The 12,378-nt window shown below is 52.2% G+C and overlaps 1 pseudogene; it reads right to left on the reverse strand.

Annotated features, from left to right (window-relative positions):
- Positions 1–6,539: 6,539 nt before the first annotated feature.
- On the reverse strand, positions 6,540–10,317 carry LOC139356157 (histone H3.3A-like; annotated as a pseudogene).
- Positions 10,318–12,378: the final 2,061 nt, after the last annotated feature.

Raw genomic sequence — 12,378 nt, forward strand, 5'->3', positions numbered from 1 at the left:
TTCCTGCTAAGATGTTATAAATGACAATACATGCCTGAAACTTCATTAGCAATTCTAATTTCACCTCATCTGGTGGTCCTGTGATCTCAGCCTGCCTCCACTTGCTTTGTGATATTCTATTACCTTGTGAAGTATGTGATCTCTGTGACCCACACCCTATTCGTGCACTCCCTCCCCTTTTGAAAATCGCTAATAAAACCTTGCTGGTTTTACGGCTCGGGGAACATCACGGATCCTGCCAACATGTGATGTCTCCTCTGGACACTCAGCTTTAAATTTCTCTCTCTTGTGCTCTTTCCCTTTATTTCTCAACCCAGCCGAGACACTTGGGAAATAGAAAAGAACCCACGTTAAACATTGGGAGTAGGTTCTCCCAATAGTTAGGCAGCCAGCAGGGACATCCAGGCAGCAGGGGCAGGGGCTCAGTGGGGATGGCCAGGGAGGAGAGGGCAGCTGAGAACCGAGTGAGGAGCAGAGGGCAGGGCCAGAGCAAGGATGTGGGAAGAGCATCTGCCAGGCTAGGAAGTGAGAGAGTGATCCTGAAAGCCAAGAGCTTCTGCAGAATTCAAAGCAGAGAAGTTGAGCCCGGATGCATTTCATCACTTTGCTCTTCCAGGTTTAAAAGGAGGAGCTTGCTGTGTGACCCTGGGGCTGTCCCTTCCTTCTCTGATCTCCTTAAGTCCCTATCCATAAAACATGCTACGGTATCACTTAGATCTCTTCCAGCCCAACTTGCCAGGATTTCTGACGGTGATCGCCAGTGAAGCCATGGCCCTCCTACCGCACACTGCCACGGTCTAGCCTGGGCTGTCTACAGTGTAAGTGGGGTGTCATCCATGGCCGAGAAGGCTTCAGAAAGTCTCGGGTGCCCAGGAAAACAAGGCCTTTGAGAAGGACGCTGTCCATCCTGTGACCTGCTGTGGCCCTCCCCACAGAGGAGTGTAGACGTATTCATGGGGCCTGGGGTCCAGAGGGTCTGTCTACCCATCAGGAATCAGGGCAGGGCAGTGGGGGTCAGCCATCCCTGCATGGGCAGCCATGCACTGCGTCCATGGCCAGAAGCCAGCTGCCGGCCCTGCTGAGGACGGGGGAAGGCCGCCTGCAGCCCTGCCGAGGATGGCCCCGGTGGAAACGGTCTCAAGATGCTGCCCACTCCGTCGCCTGGGTGGAGCATCATCAAGGAATTTGTGGGAGGGCTCCTGTATGCTTCAGCATCTGCTCAGAGACTAATGTCTGTGGCCCCTCCAATGCAGGAGGCCACCACCCCTGCACCAGATGGGCCCTGGCCTGGGGGAGGTGGGGTCACCGACTCAGGGGCAGGGGCTTGGCAGGTGGGAAGGCAGGGCCAGCTTTCACCCTGGAGTGGCGAGCTGACTTCCAAAGTCCCTTGATGAAACACGCCTCCTTTTGAGCAAGTAAAACATTAGCCTTCTGAGCCTCTGCTTTTGGGGATGCTGGGGCTGCTTTACAGCAGGGTGAGGAGCTGACGTGAGCCATCTGCCGAGGGTGGAGGGGGGTGGGCCCTTAGGGAAGGGCTCAGAAACAAGGGTCATGGGTCCAGTTTTGAGCCAAGGATAACTGGCAGAACCTGCAGAGGAACAAGCCTGTGCCTTCTGATAAGCACTGTCCTCTGGGCCGTCGGAACATCTGGCTTATTCCTCCATTTCTGGTCTCCACAGACAGAGTGCAATCCGTGCCCCACTCACTCTCGGCACTGACGTAAACGTCATGTGTAGAGGGCACCGTCGTCAGGGCACGGGGCCCCAGTCAGGTTTGTCCCCATCCAGAAGCCCCATGCAGGGGGCTCAGGGCTCCCTTTAGACCCGAAGGGCACGGAGCATCTGAGCCCTTGGCAGGCAACTATCCTGCATGTGCCCAGGACCCTGACTGTCCTTCCCTGTGCAGAGGGAACCCCCGGGTCTCTCGGGGTGTAGTGGTCAGGGGCAGCCGAGGACAGGCATGAGTGTGCAGGTGTGGCACCTCAGCAGGCGGTGTGGGGAGGAGAGTGGGTCATAGCAAGGAGCAGTCGGGCAGGCTGCGGAGCCTCTCCAGCTAGAAGTGGCCCCTGTTGGTACGAGGAGACTAAGTGGGGAGCTGACTACTCACCCTCTGCCTTTGCCCTTTGGTGAACCCCCACTGCCACCTGTCACTGCCCCCCTGCAGCTGTGTCCATGTGAAGCACCTACAGACAAATGCACCTCGCCTAGCTGTGGCACTCCTTGGCTGACAGTGTGCGGGAGAGGCTACCCAGGGGTCAGAACAGGACATGGCGGGAGCCTCTGGAGATCCAGCGGGTGCCCCAGACCATGAGCACTGGGGGTGTAGCAGAGCCGGTTCTGAATGAGAGAAATAGCCAGGAAGCTGCTGGTCCCTGGGAACCCCTGGCCCAAAGGCTGCACATTTGCTCTGTGTTTCCAACTGAACAGAGGGAGCTCCTGTCCTCCATGGATGTTCTTTTATTCCAAATTTTTAACATTTTATTTTGAGACTCTGAAAGGGGCTGATAAAATGTCCCTAGCTTCAGGCTAAAATGCTTAAAATAGTCCAGGAGGACTTAGCAACATCAGGGCAAGGAATAAAAGCCTAGAACCTGGCATAAGAGGAGGTGAAAAGTTGGGGGCAGAGCCCCTATCTGCCACCAAAGAGACTGGTTTCTCCCTCTCCTGGGCTCTGACCCTCGGCTGAGCAGGGCCTCTATCCCAGAAGCCAGGGCTTTGGGGACTTGATTCTCCATTTGGGGCCCTTGTGACATCTGAGTTTCTCTAAGCCCCCGCTGTTCCCTCCCATGGAGGAATGGATGTGTCCACTGGGGTCTGAAGTCCGGAGGGTCTGTCGACCCCATCAATGTGGGGTTCATGAAGGCAGTACCCCCTCTGAGACCCTCTCAGCTCGACCATGTACCAAGGCTGTGGCCTCTCTAAGGCAAACAGAATCAGCTAGTGAGTAACAACGGTCATTACTTAAGAAAATGAATGGTTTTACAGAATCATTGTGCTTGGTGAAATGTTGTTTTAAAAGCTTCTTCAACAGACTAGTCTCCCCACTTAATTGCTTAAAAGATTGGAGGAGGCAAACACCTCGTGGTTTGTCTTACCTGTGACGTGAAGCTGATTTGTCATACAGTGGTGCTGACACAACGTCAGAAAAACAGCCGTTCGAGCAGGAAAACCAAAGCCAGTGCTCGTCATGTTTGACAATTGTGCCGTGGGAGTTCACAGGAAAAAAAGCTGACTTCTGCAACATCCGTCCCCGAATCCTGCTGTAGGCCAGACTGCCTGGGCACACGGTTCCCTCAGGACTTAAAAATCTCGTTCAGAGTCAGTTGCCCAATCTGTATGGTCTAGTTCTGATTCAGGTAGGGTCAGGAAAAGTGTGGGAAATCTTAGCAGAGATCTGGTCCCCAAAAGATGAAATCTAGTGTCACATTAGGGAAACGAGACCACAGAGGTTGAAATGAATATTTGAATTGTGGGCCACTGATGTATACTTTCCTGGGTCAGGGATTTTTATCAAAGTCATTTTCAATAAGTGAAATGACAATGACAGTCACAAATGCCACACACCTGTGATTCTCTGGGGGTGCTCGCTGATCCACTCTATCTCACTCCTCCTAATCATAAAGCCATCGTCCTCATACATCTTCATTTTCTATTAAGTTTGCACAACTTTTGCCAGTCTAGAGAAACTGCAGAAATACTGAAAATGTCCATTTTTAAGTCCTTTCTTTTTCCCTGCTTCATGCAAAGCTTATGCTGTCTGCAGGGCTAATTGGGATTAGGCCCCATGAGCTGTCTTGGTGTGAGAGATGCTGCAGAGCTGACGTGGAGGGTCTGTCCGCTCACCAGTGGGGCGTCCGTTGTCCTATTTCCCAGAGCCAGGGGCAGGTCAGCCCAACTCTGAGATCAGCACCACCCTGGGGCCTCCTGGCTATGGTTCTACAGCATCTGCCCGGAGGCTGCACCGGCTCCCCCAGAGGCTCCCTGGAAAGCATCTAGGATCTGCCATCACTCTCGGAAGATTCCCCAGGCTTGCAGGGGAGCTGCAGTTGTAAATAATACATCACTTCCCAAGTCCTCTCTGATCTGCCAGTGCCTGAGAGCCCAAGGAACTCTGCAGGCACATGTGCAAGCACTCCACGTCATCTGCAGCCACACACTGCGCACGGGGGTCCCGCAGCCACACACCGTGCACGGGAGGTCCTGCAGCCACACACTGTGCACGGGGGTCCCACAGCCACACGCTGTGCACAGGGGTCCAGCAGCCACACGCTGTGCACGGGGGTCCCACAGCCACACGCTGTGCACGGGGGTCCTGCAGCCACACGCTGTGCACGGAGGTCCTGCAGGCTGCTTCCGCGCACGCCTTGCTGGGAGGAGACGTTTAAAGGAGCCGAAAGAAGCCAAAGGGGAGAGGAAAAGGAGTCACCCTCCCAGCAGGGTCACCCTCAGATAAGGCCAGTCCAGGGATGCACTGGCCATTCTTTGAGCCTGGAAAACAACCTGAGCCCCACGGCAGGTGTGCGAGCTCAGCCATCAGGCATGGAGGGGAGGGACCCACCTACAGAATCCCCAAGGGCAGGAGGCCACAAGGGGGATGCTGAGACCTTCTGGTGCACAGCATTGGCTGCGGGATTCCCCTTCGAAGTCACCAACATCCCTTGGAGATCCCCACAGGGAGGACAGAGAGGGAACCAGCCCCCAACACATCTGGAAGGAGGTCATTGCCCACTGCAAGTCTTGGAGAAGGACCCCTTCCCACTCATGAAAACGAGGATCCAGGCGCTTCCTTGTTGACCCGATTTACAGAATAATTTATTTTTACTTGGTAGTACCACGACGCTGTAGGAGAAATCTTAACTAAATTAATTCTTTTTAGTATACAAGCAGGTATTTGGGGCTCACATCAAAAGGCAGCATATTTTCAGGAAAAATGAAATAAGTAATTCTCTCCAGCTACTCTTTACACTAAAGTTCATGCAAAACGTAGGAGGCCTTCCACAGGGCGTTGCCGGCCTGGGAAAGGAATCACCCAGGAGCCTTCTGATTTTGGAGGGAGCTGCCCTCTGTGTTCCTGCTCTGCAGACCGTGCAGTGCTGCTCTGGCCTCCCCACTCGCTAGGGCGTTGCTTGTCTGTGACACTGCCACGCTTGGCTGAGCCCTGCAGTGAGTCTTCCTGAGGCAGAGGGGCAGGCAGGAGGCAAGGTGGACATCACTCTACCCAGGAGCCTCAGGGGCAGTGAAGGACAAGTCCACCCACAAAACAGGCAGTGGTTGGACACCATGGGAGGCCTTTCGCCGCACTGCTCCATTCCCTCAAGGCAGAGTCACCATCAAAGACCACAGGGTTGAGCTGAGCTTCCCTGAGCAAAATTGAAATGAGAGGACCAGTGCTGGGAAGAACATCAGGCTCCAGGGTCCAGGATGGCCAAGGACCTACAGTGGGCACTTTGCCAAAACTGCTGCACCAGTCTTGTTTGGGAAATTTGACAATTTTTTTTTTTTGAGAAGAATCTCACTCTGTTGCCCAGGCTGGAGTGTAGTGGCATGATCTCAGCTCCCTGCAACCTCCACCTCTGAGTCTCAGGCGATTCTCCTGCCTCAGCCTCCCAAGAAGCTGGGGCTACAGGCATGCGCCACCACGTCCAGCTAATTTTTATATTTTTGTTAGAGACGGGGTTTCACCATGTTGGCCAGGCTGCTCTTGAACACCTGACCTCAAGTGATCTGCCTGCCTCCGCCTCCCAACGTGCTGCGATTACGGGCACGAGCCACCCCGCCCAGCCGGGGACTTTGACTATTAAATGAACATGGTGAACTAAACTTTTCCCAAAAAACAGTTCTTAAAATTGTTATGGAGGATTGTTAAGAACCAGAGATTGCTGTCTGAGCCCCGTGGCCCCAAATGCCTGTGTGGACATTCCTCGCAGAAATCACCTCTAGGTACCTTCCTGACGCCCAGGCTCCTGATGCTGTCAGCTCACCTCCCAGGGCCAGTGCTCCCCGTTTCCACCCTGGCCCCCTTAGCTCCTCTTGGGAGCTTGGTAGGAGAGCACCCGCCTGACCTCTGGAGTCGGAATCGGCCCTGTTTTAGGGCCACAGGCGAGACCCCGCTTCCCCTCTGTGCTTGGGAGTGCATCTGTGTGCAGCTGGCCAAACTTCAGGTGGTTTCGCAGCCTCGGTGGGGTCCCAGTGGATCCCTCTTCCACACACTCATCTCCTCTCTGCTCTTGCCAATGCTGCCCATGCCCATGCCCCTGGCTTAGTCACAGCTGCCCCGTCCACCCCAGCTTCAACCCACTGCCTGGCAGCCTCTCTTCCTACTTCCTACAGTAGCCAGCTCTCAGGAGCAGGAATTCCTGAGTCGCTTCCACCAGGGCCATGGGAAATTGGAAATGGAGACTTTTCTAACTCCATCCTTCTGCCTGGAAACCTTCTTTCTCAGCGGTTTTTTTTTTTTTTTTTTTAGTTTAATGTATTTTAATAGCAAACTTAAAGGAACAACACAGAATACAGACAACATTAAAAACATGTACTTGCATGTAGGATAACTCAGTTAGAAAAGTATAGTGAATGGATGGAATCTACTGTATGATAAAAATGCTACAAACACCACTGAGTTGCCGTCAATAAGAAATTTACTTGTTTTAAAAAAATCCAAATGCTGGCACTGTCCAGAAAAATTTAACAGGTTTATTTATAATTATTATAAAGTTGAACCACTGAAACTTGTTCACTGAAACATTTTAACTTGCATTAATGCTTTACGTCTCCGCATTTATATTAAAAATTCACACACAAATGAAAATGGAAAAACTGCCAATAGCTGATTTCTGTCCCCTATTTTTCCACTCGCAATCATATACTTAGGTACCTTTTGACTCCACGGAAAAAAATATCTAACGTTCACAACTACCAATAACAGGAAGAAGAGATTTTTTTTTTTTTTTTTTTCAGAACTACCAGTAACAGGAAGAAGAGAATTTTTTTTTTTTTTTTTTGAGAATGAAATGTTTCCCATCATAGTGGATTCTTAAGCACGTTCTCCACGTATGCGGCGTGCCAGCTGGATGTCTTTTGCCATAATTGGTACACGTTTGGCATGGACAGCACACAGGTTGGTGTCTTGGAAAAGGCCAACCAGATAGGCCTCACTTGCCTCCTGCAAAGCACCGATGGCTGCGCTCTGGAAGCGCAGATCTGTTTTAAAGTCCTGAGCAATTTCCCGCAGCAGAGCCTGGGGGCAAGTTTGCGAATCAGTTCAGTGGACTTCTGATCACGTCTAATTCCCCGGAGCGCCGCAGTACCCGGCCTGTGACGATGAGGTTTCTCCACCCGTCCAGTAGAGGGCGCACTCTCGCGAGCGGCTTTGTAGACCGTTGCTTCCTGGGAGCTTCACCGCGGGTCATTTCCGGGCTGCCCGCTTTGTGCGCGCCATGGCACCGGAAGCTGCTTACTTACCCCGCTTCTCCTTCGGCTCAGCTCGGGCGAGCGAGAGGCGGAGGCGGCGCCGGCGTTGGAGAGCGACGGCAGCGCGGCGGCGGCTGCAAACACAATTCCTTTCTCAGCTAGTTTTAAGCCAGTCTCCACTGTGCCGTGTTATTCTGGGAGCCTCTGTAAGGAGCTTGCTGTGCCCCAGACTGGCACCTGAGATGGGCGGGGCTGGCCCTCAAAATGACCCAGCTCTTCTACCACCACTGCCCTGCACCTCCAAGAATCTGGACTTGGAGCAGGACCCAAGACCTTCGGAGTTGACCTCTCACCTCTGCCTTCTCCTGCTTCTGCCCAGCTTCCCCAGCCAGATCCGTTTCTCCTGGGGCGGGGAGGGAGACTTCTCCCACTGAAGTCTGCGGCTCTAAACCCTGGCCGTCCATCAGAATCGCCCAAGAGCTCTTTAAAACACCAGATTTCCTGGTCTCCCCCAGAAACTGCTGTAGTGGACTGGGGAAAGGGAGCGGGCATCGGGCTGATGCCAGCCTGGTGGGGGGTTCTGAGGAGCGGAGACCCCTGCTCGGGCCACAGTCTGAGGTTGCCCTTCTCTCCTTTAGAGGCAACGTCTGTGCCCCGGTGCCCCGGGCTCACCTTTTGATGGGCACTGAAGCCTCTGGAATTGGGAAATCCTTTGAGAAGTCGCGCTCATGACTATGAGATGATAGCTATCATAGCCATGTTTTAAAAATGTTTCTCAATATTTTAAAAAATCTAACAATCAAAGAAACCTCTGTGCTTCCAGTGTGTAACCTTTACTCAAAACACAGAACTTTGTTGGCCTCGTGGTTGGGGCTCCAGGATTTATTATTTAAGGGAAATGAAGTCCACTGGAGACTAACAAGAGGGGGTCTGATTAGAGATAGGACCGCCTCCTTCAGGGCTGGGGCATGAGGCCCTGGGGAATCCCACGGGTGCCACTGAGGCTGTGAGCAAATCCCTGTCCTGTTTGCTCAGCCGGACTTCAGGGACAGTTACTGTTGCACAGGCACCATCCTCCTTGGGGATCCCATGGAGGACAAGACGGGATGCTGGTAGACCTAAGGAAATGCTAGGCACAAGAAAGCACCTGCTGAGAGAGGGCGTGTGATGAAGAGCTGATGGAAAAGTATGTGTCAGGGAGGGGCTGGAGACCCTGCCAGGCTAAGGGCAAGACCCCTGTGAGTCGGTGGTCCACGGCGGCCACCCCTCCTGCACTGGCCCGGCCTGTGCCTCTGGAAGCCTGACTATGCAGCCATCAAACCTCAATGTCCTGCAGGAGCTGATCCCAGAACTCTCCGAGGACCAAGTGGGCCTGGAAATACCCAAAGACAAAGGGGGTCGTAGCACAGGGCTTCCAGGTGTGACGTAGGGATGGCTGAGCTGGGACTGGCTGCCGGTGCCTTCTTCGTGTGAATCACGGCATTTTGCTCCATGCAGGTGGTCAGGGTAGAGACATGAAGAGGTGAAAAGGCTCTCCTAGGATCACCCAGAATCCAGGTAGAACTCACAGGGTTGGAAGTCCTGGCCATCCATCTATTAGCCTGAAGCTTTGGAAACATTGGCTAGTCTTTCAGAGAACGGAATTCTCCTTCCCTTTGCAGATCCACGTGGGAACCAGTCATACCACATGCCCCCCAGAGCAGGCAGGGGCCACCTGGGGGTTCTCTGAACACCCAGGCCCCTCTCAGCCTGAAGGTGAGGTCAGGAGTCCCCACTGGCCGAGATACCTTGCTGGCTGGGATCCCTTGCTGAATGGGACCTCTCTCTAGCCTGAACCCCCTGCCCACTAGGACCCCAACTGGACTCCAGCTGTGCTGGCTTGTGGACCTTCAGGCTTTGCCCCCCTCCACTCCAGGAACTGGGGGAGAGGTTTACACTCTCCCTGCCTGGGAGAGCCAGAGGAGGGCATGTGGGAGGCACTCCACAAGGATTCTGAATGCATCAGAAAAAGGAAAGAGAAAAATGTCTTTCTCCAAAGCCCCCCTCCACATGCCAACCATAGCAAGGTTACAAACAGTGGTAAGAGTCAATTTTCCCTTTAAGCAGTTGCAATCAATGGAATGCACCCTAGCTTTTGTAACTAAGTTATACCATTGGCAATTTTCATCCCACATCAAAATTTAAAAATCAGATCTCGTTAGAGCAGGTGGAGCAGAGAGCTGAAGGCCTCCCATTGTGGGCTGCTGTGCTGAGACTGAAAATAAACGTTGCTTCTGAAGGCAAGAACTTTTCATCTGGAGTCCGTGGGGTGAGCACACCCTTGGCCTGGGTAAGGGAGCTGTGGTATGGTTTTGTTTATTTGTTTTCTGGATGATGGCTTTGTTGAGTAAATCCAGCAGAGGATGACATCTGCAGAGGTTTCTTTTGAAACATGAAAATGAAAGTAGAACACACATGCCTTCAAAATACGCAAGTCTTGAAATGACGATGGCTGGAGTGGTAAGGACACAGTTACACAGGATCCTTCCAGGTCTGAGGGGCAAGACGGCTATAGTGTGACTTTGCCTGGTGGCCATAACATCTAACTTAGAACGTTTAAATGGCTCCAAATATCTTTTAACAAGATTTTTTTTAAAACCAAAAGATTTTTCAAAGGCGAGCGTAGAAGGTGCTGTATCACCTGAGTTGAGCGTTTGCATCAGGAGAGGATTTGTGTATTTAATATCTTGTATATCTCCTATAATATATTCATGAAATAAGGCAATTATGTCTGAAAACTCAGAGTTATGCAAATTCCCATAGTCTTATGAATGTGTGTGAGTGAAGACTGTCCAGGACAGTTGCACAGAACAGGCACTGCCCATACCCAATCTGTGTGAATGGTACTTTCAGGGTTGCGTGATATGGAGACCCTAAAGAAACATCATAATTTGTCTTTTTTTTTTTTTTTTTTTTTTTTTTGAGACAGAGTCTCATTCTGTCCCCCAGGCTGGAGTGTAATGGCACGATCTCGGCTCACTGTAACCTCCGCCTCCCGGGTTCAAGCAATTCTCGTGCCTCAGCCTCCCAGGTAGCTGAGATTATAGGCGCCCACCACCACACCTGGCTATTTTTCTGTGTTTCTAGTAGATACGGGGTTTCACCATGTCGCCCAGGCTGGTCTCAAACTCCTGAGCTCAGGCAATCCACCCACCTTGGCCTCCCAAAGTGCTGGGATTACAGGCATGAGCCACTGTGCCCAGCCTTGTCTTCTTGGAATTACTTTGTTTCCTGTAAATTTCCATCCAGTTGGGTCAGTAAGGAATTTAGCCACAGCCAGTGTGGGGGACCCTGTGGGGTAAAGTGATGAAAGATATCGTCTTAGTCCACGCGCGCTTCTATAACAAAGTACTTTAGACTGGGTAGCTCATAAATACTGGGAATTTACTTCCCACAGTTCTGCAAGCTCAGATTCAGTGTCTGGAAAGCGCTGAATTTCAACTTCCAAGACGGCGCCTTGTTGTTGTGTCCTCATCGTAGGGAAGGACAAAAAAAGAGAGGAACTCACTCCCTCAAACCCTGTTATAAAGGCGCTAATCCCATGTATGAGGGCGGAGCCTAATCACCTGCTAAAGACCTTATCTCCCTGTACTCTTGCATTGAGGATTCAGTTTCAACACAAATTTGGGAGCAACACAAACATTCAGACCGTAGCAGATGTCGGGTTCAAGGCAGCGGGGAAGCCCTCGCAGCAGGGTCAGCAACACGTTGGGGTACTAGGGGAACTCCCCACCCCCAACCCACGCAGTTCCACCAGGGGCCTGGCCTGAGGGATGGGAAGCTGGGGGATCTGGGGGCCCGATGGCCATTCTCCACTGTGCGCTTGCCGTTCCCTGGCAGGCTCTGAACCCACAGGTACAGCCTTTTGTCCTGAGTTCATTATGGGCAGCTCGTACACATCCCCCTGAGACTTGAGGGTGCTCCGTATTCAAAGGTGCAGAACTCCCCTGTGCAGGCAGTGGGGAAGGGGCAAAGGTCGCCTGACTGAGCCCACCCAGGTTCCATTTCTCTCCTTGCCAATACTCCCCACTTAGACTCCCATTATACTTCACTAGTGCTGTTCCAGAAACTTCCATTCTTATCCCTTTCTCCAACCAAATTCAGTAAGCAAGCTGCAAGAAAACAGATCAAGGATGCTAGTGCACAGCGGATCTGGGCACTCCTCTACTCTAACGCCTCCCATGGCTCCCAATTTCCATGTGCACAAAGCACACTTGTGCAGCTCTCTATGTATGAGGCGCTCTCTGCACGGTGGTGCAGTCTTTTTCTCCAAATGCAGCCCCCACCTCTCCTGTCCCACACGTGGGCTCCTGCAGAGCCAGGCTCCTCCCTGTGTGCTGCATGGGTCCTACAGTCTCTCGTCTGAGTGAATGCTCTCTAGCTGCTGTAGTGCCTGAGATGCCCCCTGCTGCCTGTGGTCAGAGCCCAGTGCCCGCTGTCATCTCAGAGAAGGCAGCTGTGTTGGGCTGCTCACAGGTCCTCCAGGAGGCAGCCGAGTAAACAGAGCAGACCACACAAGAACAGGGAGGTCTCTATGGGTAAAGCCAGTGCAGACAGGAAGGGCAAGGGGAGTTTGTTGGCTTAACACATTTTCAAAAGCATTTCAGTAGAATCACTGCTGAGCTGTTGTCATCAAGGAGATAGGAAAATATGTTCAGTCTCGATTGGGTTTGGTGTTACTGTGTTGCCCAGAGACTAGTCTTGAACTCCTGGCCTCGAGTGGTGCTCCCACTGTGGCTTCCCACAAGCATGAGCCATCACAGTCAGCTTCAGTGCATGATGTCAGAAGTGTTTGGGTTTTAGCGTGAGCCGTCACACTCAGCTTCAGTGCATAATATCAGAAGTGTTTGGGTTTTTAAGTTGAGTTTACTGCTTTTTAAAATCAGAAATATGCTATAGGAACTTAAACTCTTGTTTACATCAAATAGCTTCT

This window comes from Macaca nemestrina, chromosome 9 (assembly GCF_043159975.1).
Source record: "Macaca nemestrina isolate mMacNem1 chromosome 9, mMacNem.hap1, whole genome shotgun sequence".
Classification (NCBI taxonomy): Eukaryota; Metazoa; Chordata; class Mammalia; order Primates; family Cercopithecidae; genus Macaca; species Macaca nemestrina.